This window comes from Eretmochelys imbricata, chromosome 7 (genome assembly GCF_965152235.1).
Source record: "Eretmochelys imbricata isolate rEreImb1 chromosome 7, rEreImb1.hap1, whole genome shotgun sequence".
In the NCBI taxonomy this organism is placed as follows: Eukaryota; Metazoa; Chordata; order Testudines; family Cheloniidae; genus Eretmochelys; species Eretmochelys imbricata.
Window position 1 is genome coordinate 85,555,589 of NC_135578.1, and position 18,914 is coordinate 85,574,502.

The following is an 18,914-nucleotide window of genomic DNA, read 5'->3' on the forward strand; positions in this document are numbered from 1 at the left end:
ATGATTAACCTGTTGAATTGGCGATAGCTCACCTCCCAATGACTTCATAAATATCTGCTTCAATTACCTTTGGTAAATGAAATAACAAATCATTCATTTTCTGATATAGCTGTAAAACTAAATTTGTAAAGTTTTCAAAATAAATAACTGTTTAAAAATGTATAGTGTATACCCTCTAAAAATGAAACCTACATCTATCTCTTAGTTCTGAAGCATATGTATTAAGGTTATAACAACCAACAAGAATGCACTTTTACATAGAAATCCATGATTAAATTGAGTCTTCCTGACTAGTGATTTAAAATCAAATCCACCCTGCTTTTTTTAAAACACCATGAAGGCACACCTATCTAGATGATTTTCTGCAGAGCATATCACAGTCTACAGTTTGGTTTAATCCAATTTTCTCTACGTATTTTTAATAGATCTTGTTTTGCTACAATCCCTTAGGCTTTAGGATGAGAATTTCAAACCAACCATCACAAAGAGGTTACACAGTCTTCAACATCTAAGAGGAGACAGTGAGTGAAGACATCTGAAAACTACTTTGCTAAGATTCTCCAGCTAAAAGAGACAAACTAACGTCTTGTCTTTCATGAGGCATGTCACTCTAAAAGCACAGTCCTAATGATGCATCGAAAATACCTAACCTCTAAGGACAAGAAGAGAGCAAAGGGATATATAGGACAGACCCAATTTCCAAATGAGTGATGCTGAACAGTAACTAAGTGAAATCTTGTCTACACTAAAATACGTTCGCATTACCATCACGATTGCAACCTTCTAGCATGCTACCTGTAACACACCACCTATCCATAAACACAGAATGCTTGTGCACCATTGCAATAATACTTATTCTGGGTAGCAGTGTTAAAACACTGGTGATGGTGGTAATGGAAACATAAGTATAAACTACGAGCAGCACCACTGGTAGCAACAGTGGAAAACTTTAAAGAAAAAAAAATTATGTTCTGACAACAGAGCCCAGTCCAGCGGGAGAAGTATTTGACTTGACTACAATTACATTGCAATGAACAAAGCAAATTCATCCAAATACATTTAACGCAACTTCTACATATAAATTTAAGATTAAATTCTTAAACCAGCGATAATGATGCGTCTCTCACACTTAAGGAATTACAGACCAAGATATGAACACTGTCTGAAACACGAACATCCTTATATTTTCTTTGAAAGTAGGTTTTATTCTCTTTCCTTTCAGCAGAAAGAAGTCAGTTGAAATAAGCAGTACTGATAAATCTGAAATGTAACCACACTTCTCCTCCGCCTACTCAATCAAACAGAAAAAAAGACTGATTTGGAACTAAGTTCATATTAAAAGGGACACTGCCAAGCAGATACAGACCTAAATTTAAGGTCTAGGCTAGGGGGGTTATTTTCAAAAATCTAAGATCACCTGAAATATTTCCATGAAGTTTTCTTTCCTATTAAAAAATATTTTGCTGGATTTAAAAAAAGATTCCCCTTCAGTACATGCAAGCCAGCCGCTGCAGGACTGTGCTAGTGCATGACAGCAAGTAAGGGAAACTCACTTAGTGAGTGAAATTCAGAGGGAACAAGTCAGCATTAATGGTATAAGAAGTCACATTTTTTTCTTGGATGTTTCCAATTTCCTAATCTGCTACGATATTTGTTATAAGAGGTAAAGAAAATTTAGTCTTTAAAAAGTTAGTTTTAAACCTGATAGTGTCCCAAAACTGCCATAATTTGAGGAATCCTAATTAGGTGCCCTACTGTGAAAAAGTTTGCTGACATGTCTTTCTAAACCAGTGGATCCTATGAACCTGGATATCAGAAAGGCAAAATGGGAATCCTCCAAGAAGAAATTCTACTAAGAGTTTAACATGATGTACAGGGAACTCCAGAGACTCAGTCAGTCAGTAAAGAAATGATTAATGAGATAAGTGAATCACATCATTCATTTTCCTTCAGAGCATGAAATTAAAATTTCTTGTTGAGAGTAAGGGGGGGAGAGTAATGAATAGCACACAGACTTTTGCAGCCAAACTGATGATTCAGAAAGCAAGCAGTTTTAAGCCATAAATAAAGTGGGGGAGGAGGGGGTTGCATCAAAATACTTTTTAATGTGTACTAACAAATGATACCAGAATATTCAACAATTTAAGGGAATGTTTTGAATCATGAGACTGATATACGATGAAAATACAGCAAAGTTATTTGGACAGAAAGAAACTGGACAAATACATAAAAAGTATATAATGGGAAAACTAAGACTAAAGGAGAACGAGAGGGGCAATAAACAGGGTCTTACACATAGACTCATAGATATTAAGGTCAGAAGGGACCATTATGATCATCTAGTCTGACCTCCTGCACAATGTAGGCCAACGAATCTCACCCACCCATTCCTGTGATAAACCTCTCACCTATGTCTGAGCTATTAAAGTCCTCAAATCATGGTTTAAAGACTTCAAGGAGCAGAGAATCCTCCAGCAAGTGACCCGTGCCCCATGCTACAGAGGAAGGCGAAAAAACCCCAGGGCCTCTTCCAATCTGCCCTGGAGGAAAATTCCTTCCCGACCCCAAATATGGCAATCAGCTGAATCCTGAGCATGTGGGCAAGATTCACCAGCCAGATACCCAGGAAAGAAGTAGTAACTCTGTAGTAACTCAGATCCCACCCCATCTAACATCCCATCACAGGCCATTGGGCCTCTTTACCATGAATAGTTAAAGATCAATTAATTGCCAAAATCATGTTATCCCATCATACCATCTCCTCCATAAACTAAACGAGTTTAATCTTAAAGCCATATAGGTCTTTTGCCCCCACTGCTTCCCTTGGAAGGCTTTTCCAGAACTTCACTCCTCTGATGGTTAGAAACCTTCGTCTAATTTCAAGTCTAAACTTCCCAATGGCCAGTTTATATCCATTTGTTCTTGTGTCCACATTGGTACTGAGCTTAAATGATTCCTCCCCCTCTCCGGTATTTATCCCTCTGATATATTTATAGAGAGCAATCATATCTCCCCTCAGCCTTCTTTTGGTTAAGCTAAACAAGCCAAGCTCCTTGAGTCTCCTTTCATAAGACAGGTTTTCCATTCCTCGGATCATCCTAGTAGCCCTTCTCTGTACCTTTTCCAGTCTGAATTCATCCTTCTTAAACATAAGAGACCAGAACTGCACACAGTATTCCAGATGAGGTCTCACCAGTGCCTTGTATAACGGTACAAACACCTCCTTATCTCGACTGGAAATACCTCGTCTGATGCATCCCAAGACCGCATCAGCTTTTTTCATGGCCACATCACAGTCATCATGTGGTCAACCAATACTCCAAGGTCCTTTTCCTCCTCCGTTACTTCTAATTGATGCGTCCCCAGCTTATAACTAAAATTCTTGTTGTTAATCCCTAAATGCATGACCTTACACTTCTCACTATTAAATTTCATCCTATTACTATTACTCCAGTTTACAAGGTCATCCAGATCCTCCTGTATGATATCCCGGTCCTTCTCTAAATTGGCATATACCTCCCAGCTTTGTATCATCCGCAAACTTTATTAGCACACTCCCACTTTTTGTGGCGAGGTCACTAATAAAAAGATTAAATAAGATTGGTCCCAAAACCGATCCCTGAGGAACTCCACTGGTAACCTCCCTCCAGCCTGACAGTTCACCTTTCAGTATGACCTGCTGTAGTCTCCCTGTTAACCATTCCTTATCCACCTTTCAATTTTCATATTGATCCCCATCTTTTCCAATTTAACTAATAAATTCCCATGTGGCACCATATCCAACGCCTTACTGAAATCTAGGTAAATTAGATCCACTGCGTTTCCTTTGTCTAAAAAATCTGTTACTTTCTCAAAGAAGAAGATCAGGTTGGTTTGGCATGATCTACCTTTTGTAAAACCATGTTGTATTTTGTGCCAATTAACATTCACCTCAATGTCCTTAACTACTTTCTCCTTCTAAATTTTTTCCAAGACCTTGCATGCTACAGATGTCAATCTAACAGGCCTGTAGTTACCCGGATCACTTTTTTTTCCCCTTTCTTAAAAATAGGAACTATGTTAGCAATTCTCCAGTCATACGGTACAACCCCTAAGTTTACAGGTTCATTAAAAACTCTTGCTAATGGGCTTGCAATTTCATGTGCCAATTCCTTTAATATTCTTGGATGAAGATTATCTGCAGCCCCCGATTTAGTCCCATTAAGCTGTTTGAGTTTCGTTTCTACCTCAGATATGGTAATATCTACCTTCATAGCCTCATTCCCATTTGTCATGCTACTATTATCCCTAAGATCCTCATTAAAGACTGAGGCAAAGTATTTGTTTAGATATTGGGCCATGCCTACATTATCCTTAACCTCCACTCCATCCTCAGTGTTTAGCAGTCCCACTTCTTCTTTCTTTGTTTTCTTCTTATTTATATGGTTATAGAATCTTTTACTATTGGTTTCAATTCCCCTTGCAAGGTCCAACTCTACTTGACTTTTAGCCTCTCACTTTATCCCTACATATTCTGACCTCAATAAGGTAGCTTTCCTTGCTGATCCCTCCCATCTTCCACTCCCTGTATGCTTTCTGCTTTTTCTTGATCACCTCTCTGAGATGCTTCCTCATCCAGCTTGGTCTACAACTCCTGCCTATGAATCTTTTCCCCTTTCTTGGGATGCAGGTTTCCGATAGCTTCTGCAGTTTTGACATAAAGTAATCCCAGGCCTCCTCTGCTTTTAGATCCATAAGTTCTTCAGTCCAATCCACTTCCCTAACTAATTTCCTTAATTTTTGAAAGTCAGCCCTTTTGAAAATCAAAAACCCTAGTCGCAGATTTATTTTTTGTTTATCCTTCCGTTCAGTTTGAACTGAATTAGCTCATGATGACTTGAACCAAGGTTGCCCCCTACAACCATTTCTTCTATGAGGTCCTCACTACTCACCAAAACCAAAACTAAAATGGCATTCCCTCTTGTTGGTTCAGCAACTACTTGATGAAGGAATTCATCAGTTATCGCATCTAGGAAAATCTGAGCCCTATTATTATTGCTAGCACTTGTCCTCTAGTTTATATCTGGGAAGGTAAAGTCTCCCATGATCATGCAGTTTCCATTAGTATTTACTTCATTAAAAACATTTAAAAAGGCTCTATCCATATTGTGGCAAATTGCCGGCACTACTACGATGGGTCTCCCACTATCTCTTCTTGGGTGGGGGTTCAGGGCACCGTTTCTTGCCCCTGAACTGGGGTATTAACTGCCCCACTAGTGTCTTAGAGGAGGGGAGTGGTGTGGAGAGGGAGGGACCTGGGCCCGCCCTCTACTCCGGGTCCCAGCCCAGGGGCCCTAGGGATAGCGGTAAACCACTAGAACTAGTGGTTCCTTCCCCTGGGCTACTTCCCTCTCCTGCCCTTGAACTTATGGGGCTTCCTGCCCTCCCCCTGCACAAACCAGGTGTCCCTTTACTGAGAGTCTTGGTCTTCTTAGCCCACTGAAGAACTTCTCCAAACTCTCCTCTGCTTCCCTCCAAACTGCTCTCTGCTCCAACACCAATCCACTCTGCTTCAACTCCTCCTCTTGTCTGACTGAAGCAGGGGTTTTTTATCATGTCACAATATCCAAATTAGATCCCGGCGGTCTATAGCACACCCCAAGCACTATCACAGGGGAGGCTCTAGCAGTTTTCTTCCCCAATGTGACTTTTGCCCAGACAGACTCTGTCTTATCCATTCCATCCCTTCTTATTTCTTTACATTCTACCTCATCATTGATATACAATGCTACTCCACCACCTTTGCCTTTATTTCTGTCTTTCCTAAACAGCACATATCCTTCAATACCTATAGTCCAGTCATGACTACTATTCCACCATGTTTCTGTTATCCCTATAATATCTGGTTTCACTTCCTGCACCAGTAGCTCTAGTTCCTTCATTTTGTTACCTAGGCTACTCGCACTGGTGTACAAACATATTAATTTTTTCTGTTTGGCCTCACTCACATTCTTTACCCGATTAGGCATGGACATTCTACAGCCAGTATGACCTATTAGACTGGTATCCACACTGCCCTTCCTCCTACCCACGGCTGTATCCTTTCTTACTTTTTTTTCTTCCCTCTCAATGTTAAAATTCGGCGTGGAGATTACCTGGACATCTCCCAACCATCTCCCCCAAATTCCTAGTTTAAAGCTCTCTTAATCAGTTGTGCCAGCCTCCATCCTAGAAGTCTATTTCCTTCCCTACTCAGATGAAGTCCATCCCGAGAGAACTGTCCTCTGACCATGAATGCCTCCCAGTGGCCATACATCCCAAAGCCCTCCTTATAGCACCATTGCCTGAACCATCTGTTGATGCTCATAATCTTGTCACACCTTTGTTGCCCTTCTCTAGGAAGAGGCAGAATCCCACTGAAGGTCACCTGAGCCTTGATTTCCTTAAGCGTCTTCCCCAGCCTGGCATAGATTCTTGCTGGAACACATCAAGGGAGACTATCGGTATCATCTGTTCCCACATGAAGAATGATCAGTGGATTCTTTCCCTCTCCCTTTAGGATCCTCTTCAACCTCAGGTCCACATCCCATATCTTAGCACCTGGAAGACAGCACACCCTTCTATTCTCTAGATCAGCTCTGATTCCAGGCCTGTCCATTCTTCTCAGTAAGGAGTCCCCGATCAAGTAGACCTGCCTTTTCCTGGTGACGGTGCGATTCTCCGGTCTATCCCCTATTCCCTCTGGCTACAAGTTCTTTCCATTCCTATTCTCCCTTGTAATCCTCTTCAACCCATCCTGTAACCTCCTGGGACTCATATTTGGTGTAGTCTCCATTGACTCTTCCCTTTTTCCTATAGGAATAGCCGCTCTTTTCTTCTTCCCTGCCCTTCCACCTTCAGTGACCACCTGCTGAGCCCCTTCTTCATTTTCCAACTCTGCAAACCCGTTCTTGAGCTCTATTTCTCCTTCACTAGCCCGTCTTTTCCTCTGCCTGGTTCTCTTAGTCACATGCTTCCACTGTCCATTTTATTCACCCAGCAGTCTCCCTTCAAAGTTCTTCGGTCCTGCTTCCATCTGCAAGTCTGAGCTTTTCCCTTCAGCCGCCTCATGTCTTTGCTCCATAATCCGCTCGAACCCCCTTCTTTACTCAACCAGACTTTCAACCTGCATCTCCAATCCTCGGATCTTTTCTTCCATCAGCTCTATCAGACAGTACTTCATGCAGACAAAACTCTTTCCAGGTACACCCTCCAGGATCATGTACATACTGCAGCTTCCACATCCAGTCATCTTCATTGTGTCTTCCACTACTTGGGTCACTCCCATTGCTGCCTCTGTATCTGTCATAGCCTTCCCACCTAAATCTTGTTAATCTTCTCCTCCAACAGAATTCCCACTCAAACTCCCCTGTTTACAGCTCTGTTTGCTGGCTCCTGTGCCGCTGCAGATGTAATGCTGTGGTTTGGAATTCCTAGTAAACATGTTCCTGACCCCATATTTGCAATATAAGATATTGGTTGATGATGGTTTCTCAGGTACAGCATATTATAGGCTTTGCAATACTGATCAAGATCCATTGCCACAGTGATCTACCTGCTAAATCCTGTTGAATTAGGATTGGAGCATATGGGATGACTGAAGAAAAGAACCTTTCCTCGGTTAGGTTTTACCAGTCCTGGTTATGAGCTCAAATAACTGAGTTGGTACAGCATCTGACTTTTAATCTAAGGTTTCATGGTTCAAGATCCTTTTTTATGCAGTATTATTTAAGGAAAGATGGTCTAGTGGCACCAGCATGGGACTCAGGAGATGTGGGTTTGATTTCCTGCTGTGCCAGACTCCCTTGTGTGACCTTGAGCAAGTCACTTAATTGCTCACCAGGGAGTTGTGAAGATGCAGGCTAAAGATTGTGAGGAGCTCAAATACTATGGTGATGAAGGCAATATAAACACAAAAGATAAGTTAGTCTAATCATATGCATATTGTCAGTCTCTCCTGTGTAATACGGTCATGCAGCCAAGTCACTTGCTGCATAATTGCAGAATATTTTAATTGTTCTATTGTAGGGCTCAAGAATCGAAACTTTAATTTGAAAAAAATTAAGTCCCTATTCCTTATCCCTGCTTATTAAACAGAATCAAGATAAAAGTACAAACCATCAGGTATTCCCAAGCTCTGCTTGGTGCATCTGAGAAGTATAATTGACTTTACAATCTCTAGTCCCCCACCCTCATCTTGAAGAAGACAGTATCTGGTTTGGTTCTTTCTCTGCGCAAGTTAGAATAACTCTGGGACATTCCACCAATCCCAGATAACCAGAGCAGAAGTGTGCTCCACCAACAACCCCAACACACTCATTACACAGTGGGGTGAGGAGAAGCAGTAACAAGTGCCCTAGAGAACGGATGCTCTTCCAACACAAGGGGAATCCTCAGCAACCCCATTAGGGCAATTCCACCCTGCGACACAAAAGGGAATGAGCAGAAGACAAATGTGCTTACATGTGTTGGAGTTTTTTTTTAGTTGGAGTAGCAGAAGCAGGGGCAGCTAGCTGCAGAGGTCGACAGGGGAATGAAGAATTGTAGTTACTGTGCAGCAGCACAGAAGTTAGAAAATAGAGCTGAAAGCCAGGGGGGGAGGAGTGAGAGTTTCCTTTTTGACAGCAGCTTAGGAGGGAAGACTATGACAGCAGCAGGAGGTAGCAATGGTAGAGACCCAAGGAATGAAAGAGACAATGAAGATAACTGGATACAAAAGCTGTGGCACGTACATTGTTCTGGAGATGGTACCTAAAAAGTGATTCATTTGTATTAAGTGCAATCTGATAGATCTGATACAAGAGAAGATTTGAGGTTTGGAGATGCAGTTAGAAACTATAGCTGAGTTTTAAAGGGGATTTGAGTGGATAGAGGGAAGGAAAGGAGGAGCCTGAAGGGAAGCCTCAAGACTTGTAGACGCATGCTAGACCAGAGAACTGTGAGGGTAGACTGCTGGATTAAGAAAGTGAACAGTGGAAGCATGTGACTATGAGAACAAAGGCAGAGGAACAGACCAACTAGTGAAGAAGAAAGAGCTGAGGAACATGTTTGCTAATTTGGAAAAAGAAGGGGAGAGGTAGGCAGCAACAGAAGATGGGAGAGAAGGAAGAAGAAAAGAGCGCTAGTCCTACAAGAAGAGGGCAAGAGACAATGGAGATAGCCAGAGGATGACTCACTGAAGATTGCAAGAGAGAACAGAAGACAATATGACTTGCAGCCAGAAAGAACAGAAGGGGGAAGACCAGAGAATTGCACCAACACTGGAAGAAGCAGATCTACATGACTGGGACCTCCCGACTAAGAACAGACAGGCCTGTCACCAGAACTTATCTGGAGAACAGAAGGATGTGCTGTTTGCCAGGAGCGAAGATATAATATGCGGACCTGAAGCTGAAGAGGATCCAAATGGAAGCTGGAAAGAATCCACAGACTGCTTCCCACATGAAGGACAATGATATTGCTAGATTCTTACGGTATGCATCATCAAGGAAGACTATGCCAGGCTGAGGAAGATGCTTAGAGAAATGGAGGTTCAGGTGATCTTCACTGGGATTCTACCACTCCCTGAGGAGAAAAGTGAAGACAAGAAAATATGTTGATCAACAGATAGCTCAAGCAATGGTGCTATAGGGAGCAGTTTTGTGGCATTCGACCGCTGGCAGGCATTCACGGGCAGAGGACTGTTCTTATGTGATGGATGTCACCTGAATAGGGAGGGAAACAGTCTTCTGGGCTGGAGGTTGGCACATCTAATTAAAATCTTTAAACTAGGAATTTGGGGGAGACAGCTGGGAGATGCTTACATAATCACCATGCCTGATTCTACTATGGAGCAAGAAGAAAATCAACTGGGAGGATACAGCAATGGAGAAAGGAACAACAGAGGGTAGGAGAATGGTCAAGAGGAAAGACAGTGCCAATACCACTGACAGTAACAGTCAGGTAGGCGATACAAGCAATAAAATGACTGCACCTAATTGGACAAAGAATCTGGCTGAGATCAAAACAGAAACAGCTAAGATGTTTGTACACAAATGCAGGGGGCCCAGGTAACAAAATGTAAGAGAAAACCAGATATTTTAGGGATAACAGAAACAGGCGGGGGGATAGTAATCATGACTGGAATACAGGTGTTGAAAGATAAATGCTGTTCAGGAAAGACAGAAATAAAAAGGTAAGGGTGATGGAGTAGCATTGTATATTAATGATGAAGCAGACTGTCAAGAAATTAGAAAAGGAGTACTTGTGGCACCTTAGAGACTAACCAATTTATCTGAGCATAAGCTGTAGCTCACGAAAGCTTATGCTCAAATAAATTGGTTAGTCTCTAAGGTGCCGCAAGTATTCCTTTTCTTTTTGCGAATACAGACTAACACGGCTGTTACTCTGAAACAAGAAATTAGAAGTGATGGAATGGATAAAACAATCTGTTTGGGTCAAAAATCGCTTTGGGAAAGAAAACTAACAAACACTCCACCGGGATAGTGGTTGGGGTCTCCTACAGACTCACATGATCCAAGTTGGATATGGACAGAGACCAATAATATTTTTAATGAAATAAATACTATTGGGAATTTTGTGATTATGGTATTTAATCTTCTTTAATCTTCTAGATATAGACTGAAGGATAAGTGCTACTAATAATGGTAGGGCCCAGATATTGCTGGATGTGATAGCCAACAGATTTCTTCACCAAACAGTCACAGAACCAACAAGAAGTGACACGATTTTAGATTTAGTATTGGTAAGCAGCAAAGGCATCAAAAAAGAACTGGCTGTAGAAGAAAGCTTAGTTTGAGTGATCATGAGTTAATTCAATTTAAACTATATGGAAAGAAAAATAGGTCTGCAACTAGGGTCCCTAATTTTAAAAGAGACAACTTTAAAAACATTAAGGGAATTAGTTTCTGCAACTTTGACTTAAAATAATTCCAAGCCTCCTTCGTGTTCAGATGCTCAAGTTCTTCAGTCCAGTCCATTTCTATAACTATCTTAAGGCTGCATCCCAAATAAGGGGAAAATATTTGTAGGGAGGGGTTGCTTCTTCATTGGGTTGGTTTGCATCTCAAAACAGAAAGCCTAGAAGGAATGAAAGAAGGGATGGATCAGCAAAGCTACCTCTTGGAGGTCAGAAAATGTAGGGGAAAAGTGAAAACTGCCAAAAGCCAATCAGAGTTGGACATCGCAAAAGAAATTAAAACCAACAGTAAAATGTTCGTTATCTACACAGATACAAAGAAAACAAGGAAAGAAGAAGTGGGACCACTAAGCACTGAGGACGGGATGGAGATAAGAGAACACAGGTATGACCCGACGCCTAAACAAATACTTTGCCTCAGTTTTTAATAAGGGCACTGAGATGCTTGAGATAGTTGCAGGGTAGCTAACAGGAACAAGGATATGAAAGTAGAAATTACCACATTTGAGGTGGAAATCAAACTCAAACAGCGTAATGGGACGAATTGGGGGAACCGGATGTTCTCCATTCAAGAACATTAAAGGAACTGGCACATGAAATTGCAAGCCCAATAATAATGAATCTGTAAGCTTGGGGGTTATATTCTATGACTGGAGAACGCAAATAATATCTATATTTAAGAAAGGGAAAAAATGATGCAGGAAACTACAGACCTGTTAGTTTGACCTCAATTTTATGCAAGGTCTTAGAACAAATTTTGAAAGAGAAAGTAGTTAACAACATAGAGGTAAATGGTAATTAGGATAAGATAGAACATGGTTTTACAAAAGGTAGATCATGCCGGACCAACCTGATCTCTTTCTCTGAGAAGATAACTTCTTGAAGAAGGACATGCAGTAGACCTAATCTACCTGGGTTTCAGCAAAGCATTTGATACAGTTCCACACGGGCAATTAGTTAAATTGGAAAAGATGGGGCTTAATAAGAATCAAAAGGTGGGTCAGGAACTGGTTAAAGGGGTGACTACAATGGGTCATGCTGAAAGGTAAATAAAAAAGTGGAGGGAGGTTACTAGTGGAGTTCCTCAAGGATCCATCTTGGGACTAATCATATTTAACATTTTCATTAATGACTGTGGCACAAGGAGTATATGTGAGCTAATAAAATTTGCACATGACACAAAGTTGGGAGATATTGCCAATATGGAGGAGGAGCAGAATATCATACAAAAAGATTTGAGCAACCTTGAGAACTGAAGTAAAAGAAATGGGATGAAAATCAATACTGCAAAGTCATGCACTTAGGCTAACAAAGATTTTTTGCTAAACGTGGGGGACATATCAGTTGGAAGAAGCAGAGGAGGCAAAAGACCTGGGTGTATTGGTCAATCACTGGATGACCACTTATCACCAATGTGATGCAGCTGTAAAAAAGGCTAATGCAATCCTAGGAAGCATCAGGTAAGGTATTTCCAGTAGAAATAGGGAAGTGTTATTGACATTATACAGGGCACCGGTGAGACCTCATCTGGAACACGGTGTGCAATTCTGGTTAAAACTGGCACAAGTGCAGAGAAGGGCTATTAGGATGATCAGAGGAATAGAAAACCTACCTTATAAGAGGAGACTTAAGGAGCTTGGCTTGTCTAGTCTAACAAAACTAAGAATAAGAGGTGATATGATGGCTTTCTATAAATACATCAGAGGAACAAACACCAGGGAGAGAGAGGAGTTATTTAAGGTAAGGGCTAATGTTGGTGCAAGAACAAATGGATATAAACTGGCTATAAATAAGTTTAGGCTCAAAATTATGTGAAGGTTTCTTGCCATCAGAGGAGTGAAATTCTGCAACAGCCTTCCAAGGGGAGCAGTGGGGGAAAAAACCTAACTTGTTTCAAAACTTATCTTGATAAGTTTATGGAGGGGATGGTATGATGAGGCTGCCTAGAATAGCATATGGCCCATCCACAATTGCTATTAGCAAATTACCTCCAGTTGCCAGAGATGGGACACTGAAGAGAGAGGGCTCCGAGTTACTACAGAGAATTCTTTCCCGGGTATTTGGCTGGCAGGTCCTTCCCACGTGCTCAGGGCCAGGAAGAAATTTTCCCCTGCGTCAGATTGGCAGAGACTGAGGTTTTTTTCACCTTCCTCTGAAGCCTGGGACATGGAACACTTTCAGGCTTGAACTAGAGTAAATGGTAGATTCTCTGTAACTTGAACTTCTTTAAATGAAGCTATGAGGACTTCAGGAACTTGGCCAGAGGTTATGAGCCTGCTACAGGAGTGGGTGGGTGAGGTTCTGTAGCCTGCAACAGGTAAGAGCTCAGATGGATCATGATGGTCCCTTCTGGCCTTAAAGGCTATGAGTCTAAGTAAATACAGAAATCAGTAGCACATTTAAAATTGTGCAATTGGAAGATTAAATTTAATTTTATACCAAAATGCATAGAGAACATTAGGATTGGAATGGACTGAGTGATGAGTATGGCTCCTGCAACATAGCTTAAAGCTAAAATCCCCATATAGGGCATAAGTCCTCACACGACGTATATGCTTGAGTAAGCAATCTGCTTTTTAGATTATTTCGGAACTTGAAAACAATGAGTGTGGTGGCACCTTAAAGACTAACAGATTTATTTGAGCATAAACTTTCGTGGGTAAAAACTCCCACTTGTGAAGAAAGCTTATGCCCATGAAAGCTTATGCTCAAATAAATCTGTTAGTCTTTAAGGTGCCACCGGACTCCTCGTTTTTTATTTGTGGATACAGACTAACACGGCTACCCCTCTGATACTTGGAACTTGTACATGGTTTCTCTTTTGCTGTGTAGGTATATTTTTTAATATCTTAGTTTCTTAGTACTAGGAAGTAACCATTCCAAAGGCTGCCACATATAACTTGGAGAAGAAAACTCAAGTTTGTTAAAGTAACATCTATACACAGAATTATAAAAACAAATGAAGATAGCTGAAGCTCACATATCTGCTGAAGATTAGAAGGAAGGCTCACCCAGACCATAAGTGAAAAATATCACCCACACAGCTGTTCGGTTTGCAAAACCAATTTCCTTTTGAAGTGGATTATTTCAAAATATGTATTAATTTTCCATAAAATATAGCCATTATAAGTATGAATTGTTAACACAATACCCAATACAACAAACACTAAAATCTTGTATTGCATGTTTACATCAAATTATGTCTTGAATTAGGACTTGAATTTTTGGTTTAGAATCTGGTTTAGACTGAGTTTGAAAAGGGAAGAATTAATTTTCAGTCACTGAGTTTCATTACAGTTTTTTTCCCTTTAAAGCATGGCACAGTTGTACACAATGAAACAGGACTGTGTATTCCTATGTGTATATAGCACCTGGAACAATCCAATTCTGATTAAAATAGTGCCGAGCCCCCATTATATTAATGTTGACAAGCTACCCCAATAATAAAAGGCAAAATGTACATATCCCTAAATAATTTGAAAGGAAAAGGAATGAAACAAAAAAGTTACTGAATATAAGGTTTAGCCAACTTTCTTAAAAGGGAATTACTATTACCTTGGCAGTATTGGGGACTAAAGTCCTATCGATTAAAATTAGTGCAGCATTGACAAGAGACAAGCTAATTTCTTTTTCCAACCTATGTGCCCTTGTTACAGAATGAGCATCTCCAGGTTCTGTCACTCATCCTTCCTGATAAACAATGTCAGTTAGGATGCTGAACTTCCATCACCAGTTCATTTTACAACTGAGTAATCAAATGATGATAACTTCTGATCACTTGCAATCTTGACTGGATGTGAACTGATTAACCTGCTTCCCCTTACAGGAATTTTTGCAGATGATATTCTTATTGTAATGCTAGGTTTGGCTAGCCACCAGTCATAACTCTGTCCAATGGTGAAGACTTTCAGGAAGTAGGGTTGGGGTTTTTGCCTTCTTCTCTAGAGCTGTGGCATGAACCCTCCATGAAATCCCACTATGTCTCCAAAACTTCGACATCAGTGTCCTTTTTCAGACTTTTTTCCTTCTTTATCAATACTTACTTCTCTGCTCCTTGGAAACCCAGCTTATTGAACTGGATAATGCCATTGATCTATTTACACAAGGGCTCTCAATCTTTCCAGACTACTGTACCCCTTTCAGGAGTCTGATTTGTCACCCCCAAGTTACACTGCACTTAAAAACTACTTGCTTACAAAAGCAGACATAAAAATACAAAAGTATCACAGCACACTATTAATGAAAAAAATGCTTACTTTCTCATTTTTACCATATAGTTATAAAATAAAGCAACTGGAATATAAATACTGTAACTTACATTTCAGGGTACGGTATATAGAGCTGTATAAATAAGTCATGGTCTGTGTGAAATTTTAGTTTGTACCGACTTTGCTGGTGCTTTTTATGAAGCCCGTTGTAAATCTAGGCAAGTATCAAGGTGAGTTGATGCACTCCCTGAAAACCTTTGCATACCCCCAGGGGTTCACGTACCCAAGTTGAGATCCACTGATTTACAATATAAGGTTGATATGGAGTTGTAACTAACATTAAGGCTGAAGGCCACTGAAATACTCTTCCCAGAATACAAACAAAATATACTCATTATTTAAAACTGTAAAATTAGTGGCCTCGAGGGCCAAATAGGATTGTTATTCTATTGGCCAGTGGTCCCCAAACTGTGAGGCACAGAGGAACATTTGAGGAAGGAAGATAGGGCGCACCACCCAGCCCCACTCTGCTCCCAGTGTCACTCCAGCTCAGGCTTCTGCCCCTGGCTGCTGATTGCCACTCCAGGGAGGGTTTGGGGGTGGATGGATGGATTCCATTATGAGTAAGGGGGGAGAGGTGCAACAAAAAAAGTTTGAGGACCACTGCTATAGGCAGTGTTGCTTGAAAGAGCCATATACTATATTTGAAGATGGCGAATAAAGGGAAGTTTGTTTTAGAACAGGACAGTTTATTTTTAAGATTGCCCCAATGGAATAATCTTGGACTTCACTCATACTAGGTCTGCAACTTGGGTCACTTTTCTGAATGCTGTTGAGTTACCTATTCAAGAAGCACAACATGAGGAAAAGATTTCTTACAATATCATTAAAGTCACATATCCTGAAAATATTAGAACAATTTAGGGGATATATTCTACATAAAGAACTCAAAATATGCAATTTAATTAATCAGAGCTTGGAAAATCCACTCACCTACTTACCTTTTGCAAGCAGGAAGTGTTATCTGTCAAGTATGGGAATCATGCATTTCTATAGAGTTTAAGCTTTCATTTTTAAAAAAAGCTTCTAGAACTTATTTTTTACAAGTATCTTCCCCCTATATGGTCCTTATCCCCTTCTCAAAGTGAGTGTAAGCAGTGCTGCCTGACAACTCAGTGACTCAGCTGATGATCAGAGGTTTCCCAAGCAGCAGAGTGAAGCTGTCTTGTTAGTTTCCCTTGCAGCTCACAGGATTCTTTAAGAGGAGCAGTGAAACTGACCAGTCTGGTTACTTTTGCTTCTTGGAAGGGCCAAGCCCCAGAGAGAGGCACTGCAGCTGGGGGAAGAGACCCCACACTCCCGACACTGGGACAGGCAGCTGAGATGTGGGGTGGAGGGGGTATGGCCAAGTTTATCCCCAAGTAGGAGGAACCCCTCTATCCTCCCACATCCCAGCAGCTAGGCTGGACTGTTGTCCCCTGCCCCAGCGGCTGTACCCGGCCTCTGGCACCGAGCTGTGGACAATGGGGCCAGCCCCACTTTGCCCTCTGTCATGACCCTACGAGTGAATGGCAGCACTCTGATAAGTCAGGACCCCCAGCGCTCCTCTGAGGGCGGTCCCCAGCCGCCTCCCCCCGCAGACCCCTCAACCCATTGCTGACACGCACCGAGCTTCCTCCGCAAAGGCTGCGGCAAACCGGGCTCGCAGACTGGGATGGGGGGTGTGACGGAGCAGCAGAGGGTACCGAGCCACCCGGCCCGCCCCACCGCGGAGGGTCACGGTTCACCACAGAGACCTCTGTGCCCTCTCGGTGCATTCGGCTCTGCGAATACAGCCCCTGCCTCAGGAGGGTGCGGGGCCGGCCGCTCTTACCCTCTGTCCCGGGCTCTGCAGCGACGACGCCACACTCCCCTGCCCCAGCAACCAGCTCCGCCTTCCCTAGTACAGAGAAAACTGGAGCGGCGTACAGAAAGGCCCCGCCCCCGCCGCTCTTCCGTAGGCAGAGGCATGCTGGGATGGTGGCGGACCAGAGCCGGGGCGGGACGGTCCGTCGCTGTGGTGTAGGACTGAGGAGCTCTGCCGTTGCCTGCGCCTTGACCTCCGCCTCTCTGTGACGGCATTGTCAGGCAGGACCCTCGCGTCATGACGTCTCCATGTGATGTCATAGCGTGTGCATTCTGGGGCGCCCAGCCTGCTGGACGTGGACCTCTTTACCAATGTGCATCTTGGGAGCTGGGGCGTCCTGAGCTCAGGGACGTTTCCTTTGCCTTCCCCGCCTGCCTGGCCTCTCTCCCTGGAGGTGGAAGCGTGTAACTGGCCTGGGGCTGTGTGTAGTGAGGATAATACCTTGCACCCGCCAAAGAGGGATCCCGAAGATATTGCTTAACTCAGGAGACAGTCACCTTGAAATCTAATCAACTTCAAAAAAATTAGTAAAACATAGTTTCACATACTACCTCAGCCCCCAGTCTTTCCTGCTAGTTTCTGTGCCTTTGCAATCACATTCTTCTATGTTGTTTTTTTTTAAATCTATCCTCTGTTATTGTGTGAGAGATGCACAAATGGACCAGGAGAAACTAACACTCCAGTCTGCACTACATCTGCATGTGTGGACCCCTGAGCCCATGCAGAGCTCATTGCAAGCAAGGCCATCCTTACCCATATGCAGAATACGCAGCTGTGTAGGGCACCAGGAAATTTAGGGCACCAAATTGCCCCAAATTTTCTGGTGCCCTACACAGCTGCGTGCTGCTCTAGCGGCCAGCCTGATTCCCTGGCTGGCTGAGCCCGCCAGGAAAGCTACCCCCACCCTGCCTTTTCTCCAAAGCCCCCGCCATGCCTTTTCCCCAAAGCCCCCACCACTACTCCGCCCCAGCCCCAACCCCACCCTCACCCCACCCCTTCCCCTGAGCTAGGTTCAGGTGAACTGCAGCAGGGGTTGGGCACGCCCTGCACTCACCGGGCAGCAGGAAGTGGAACAACCTGGCCCCAGCCTGCTCCGCTCCGCTGGCGCCCAGCTGCGCCACCGGTGAGTGCTGGGGAGCAGTTCCCCCCTGCCCACCAAGTCCCAAGGCTGGGAGCCAGGGGAGTGGAGCAGGTTGGGGCCGGGTCACTCCACTTCCTGTCGCCCCCTGACTGTGAGGTCGGGCCGCCCAGCAATCACCAGGTGGCAGGAAGTGGAGCAACTCAGCCCCAACCAGCTTCGCCAGCTCATGCTGGGGGGCGGTTTCTGCCTACCCCCCAAGCCTTCTCCTGCCCCCCACAGACCTTGGGCACAGACCCCACCCACAACACTGTTCCCTCTAAGCTGTGCACGTGTGCGCACACACACCAATCCTAAACCCTGTGCACACGGCGAAACACTGCGCGCACAAAAATTTGCACAGAAGCACAAAAATTTGAACAGAAGACATTTTTTGTGCACATGGCCTGTCAAAAGTTTGCACAGAAGAAATTTTTTGTGCACACAGTCTGTCAAAAATTAGAGGGAACATTGACCCCCAACCCCCGTGGAGGCCTGGGACCAGGCTGCGTAGGGCACCACAATGTCTAGGGACGGCCCTGATTGCAATGTTGCCGGCACCCAGTGCCAAGAGGCTAAACAACAGCTGAAGTTGGTTCGTTACCCGGTGTGCTACACCCAATAATCACAACGGGGTGGAGAAGCAGAAAAGTTTATTTGAAGCTTCAAAAAGGTACAGGGAGATTTGAATCTCAAATCCTGTACACAGAGCAGGAAGTTACACAGGCTTTTATACATCCTTTTTCC

The 18,914-nt window shown here is 43.1% G+C and overlaps 1 protein-coding gene across 5 annotated transcripts in view; it reads right to left on the reverse strand.

Annotated features, from left to right (window-relative positions):
• Positions 1 to 17,098, reverse strand: part of MICU1 (mitochondrial calcium uptake 1) — a 216,743-nt gene extending 199,645 nt beyond the window's left edge. For 3 of the 5 annotated variants that reach the window (XM_077822075.1, XM_077822074.1, XM_077822070.1), the window contains exon 1: positions 17,018 to 17,098. The gene's annotated coding sequence lies outside the window, so the exon portion shown is untranslated. Of the gene's footprint in view, positions 1 to 9,490; positions 9,511 to 16,811; positions 16,912 to 17,017 lie in introns of those variants that run through there. The other 2 variants (XM_077822071.1, XM_077822073.1) reach the window with 2 other exon arrangements.
• Between the last annotated feature and the right edge of the window lie 1,816 nt (positions 17,099 to 18,914).